Here is a 3,253-nt window from a genome sequence, read left to right as displayed (position 1 = left end):
CTCGGCTCTGTGTGTGTGTGTCTACATCCATTCAGGTTACTTTATTCATACTCATAGGTAGATTTGTTTTGCAGTAGACAAGTCATCCTCACATTATAGAAACAACACAGACATTAAACAGTAGATAAACATAATAAAAGTACATTAAAAGTACTCAAGGTTCTGATAATCACTAAATAAATAAATGTTGCTTTTATATCATCTGTGTAACTTGTCATGTTGAGACATTTGAAAATATTAGATATCGACTGCACCTACAGAGATCTGGTAGCAACTAATGCTATAAATGAATGCTAAAGCTGCACAACTATAGTATATTAGCATGCTGTACAAACACTACAAGGAAATTACACAGTGGTGGAAAGTAACTATATACATTTACTTAAGTTTGGTATGTATTTTTCAGGTACTTGCACTTACTTGAGTTTTTTTCATTTTCTGCTACTTTCTACTTCTACTCCACAACATTTACCTGACAGCTTTAGTTAATAATTACTACTTGACTCAGATCTAAACTTTGATCCACAGATCAAAAAAGTTGTCCAGTCCTGCTTCCTGCAAAGAAGAACCATTTCCAGAATTAAACCCATGCTCTCACACTCGGAAAAAAGCAATGCATATACTTATCTTCTCTCCAGTACTTTAACTCCCTCCTTTCTGGCATGAACCAAGAGTCACTCTCTTGCCACCAACTAATTCAGAATGCAGCAGCTAGGCTACTTACTGAATTTAACAGACGACATCACATTACCACAATTAATGATGTCGTTTCTATTCATTTTATCTGCTTTTATGTGTATTTATTCATATCACCTTTTCAATGGGTGTCTTATCTTATTCTTTTTACTTTATCCTAATCTTATTTTGCTTTTTTTGGGCGTCTCATTATACTACCTTCTGAATATCCAGCTTTTGCTCTGCCTGTCAAAGCACTTTGTAAGCTATGTTTTTAAAGGTGCTATACAAAGTTATTATCACTTTTCAGATTAACATTTTACAGAAAACACATGAGAATTTTATAAAATACAACACACTGTTGAACCCGAGGTTCCCAACTGTTTTGGCCTGTGACCTCTTATTAAAAAACAGAATGGTTGTGGCTCCTTGTTGTATTTCAGAAGTCTATGAGTTTTATGTTAGCAGTTTCTTGAAACAGACATTTTCCCTCTAGACTTCAATATTGCACAAAAAGCAAAGAAAAGTCACAAAAGTTAATACAGTGTTTTGTAGCAACGCTTTCCTCCCCCATTAATCATCTCACGACACCTCAGATTTATCTTATGACCCATCAGAAGGGCCCAACCCCTAATTTGGGAACCACTGTCTTTTACTACCATGAGAAATACTTTTACTTTTGGTACTTTAAGTACATTTAGCTAATGATGCTTTTGAACTTTTACTCAAGCATGATGTATTATGTTATGTATTACATGTAGAACTGTAATACAGTACTTTTATGTTGTTGTGTTGGTAGTTTTACTTAAGTAAACAATCTGCTTTCTTTTTCCACTGCTGTATAAATGCAGGTCCAGAGCTCACAGTCCTTCAGCTGGATTACAGAGTAAGGTCTTCAGAGAGACCAGACGGTGGCAGCACAGACTCTGAAGCACAAAGAGCCAGTAATGAACATTTCAATGAACTGTGGATGCTTTGCACTTTTTCTGCATTTACAACCACTGTGGTGCATCTGTTGAATTTTAAGGCATTTTGACATAGGTAATGCACATTTTCTTTACCCACATACACATGCTTTTTTTTAACCAAATGTAGCTTAATCCATAATAATAACTCAGGATTTATTGGTTGATTTATATTTAATAACAATAATCTGCAAAGTAACTAGTAACTAATGTTCTCAAATTATTGTAGTGATGTGAGATAAAATGGAAATACTCAAGTAAAGAACAAGTACCTGAAAATTGTTCTAAAGTACAGTACTTGATAAATGTACTGTGTTACATTCTGCCTCTGTGAAACCAACTACATTTACTTTCTTTTAAAGATTATTTTTCGACAGTTTAGTGTCTGGGAGACAGGGTTTTTTGTATGAAAGAATAATTTTCACACGGTCTCTCAGTTTTCAGTAACAGCCTGTTTGTTTGGCTGTGGCTTTTGGTTACACAGAGAAGAGAACTAACCCCAGACAGCTATGATGTGTAGTCCAGCCAAAAGATCAAAGGTACGTGCATGAGATTTGCTCCACTTGCTATGATGCACGCTAGCAATCAAATATTAGAAGCCTTGTGGTCACCCTTGTTTTCCCTTCCACTCTAGGTAACTTTGTCCTCAAACAGACTCTCATTGCTGCAGCGACCGGTCACAGTGCATCTGTCACAGGGTCGCTAGCATATCAAATGTCTAACAAAATACACTGGACCTTGTTTTACTGTGACCACACTGCCATTTGGCACAGAGATACGATTCTGGACAGAAACCCCGGGGGCAGGACATGTTGTTTGTATCTGTTTGCCTTGGTTTGGATGGTGACTTTGTAATTAGAGATCTTACTCACTATACAAAGAGTCCCTGCTGCAGTCCATGGTGTAATAAATTTCTCTCTCTACACTGCAAATCATAGTTCTGTTGTTTGCCTGATTTGGGATGTTTACATGGTAACGTTACCTGCATGAGACAGGTGCAACACAGAAATGATTTCTTTACTTATTTATAGCAGTGTCTGTCTGTCAGTCCACCATTTTAGTCTAGACTGAAATAATTGGATTGAATACTATTACATTTTGTTGGGGGTTTTCGTGTTCTCCAGAGGCTGAATGCTATTATGTTTAGTAATCTTCTGACTTTTCCTCTTGTCCATCATGAGGTTGACATTTTTGCTTTGATGATCCTGCTGACTTTTATGATCCATCCCCTGACTTATTATCTTGCTTTTTAGTTAAATGTTTCAACAACTATTAGATGGAATGTGATGAAATCTGGTACAGATATGTCCCTCACAGGATGAATTGTAATAACTTTGGTATTCCCTCAACTTCTAGCATCACAATTAGGTCAAAATTGAATATGTCAAATTATTCGGTTCAGGACAAAACCATAATAGGATAATAATGACATTCCCATCAGCCCCAGCTGTTCTCTGTGTGCTAATTAGCAACTGTTAACATAGTAACATGCTAAACTAAGATGATGAACATAGTAAACATTACACCTGCTAAACATAAGTATGTTAGCATTTAACTCAAAGCAATGCTGTGCCTAAGTACAGCCTCACAGAGCTGTTGGCATGGCTGTAGAC

Source organism: Micropterus dolomieu, linkage group LG09, assembly GCF_021292245.1.
Source record: "Micropterus dolomieu isolate WLL.071019.BEF.003 ecotype Adirondacks linkage group LG09, ASM2129224v1, whole genome shotgun sequence".
NCBI lineage: Eukaryota > Metazoa > Chordata > Actinopteri > Centrarchiformes > Centrarchidae > Micropterus > Micropterus dolomieu.
This window is presented reverse-complemented; position numbering follows the sequence as displayed.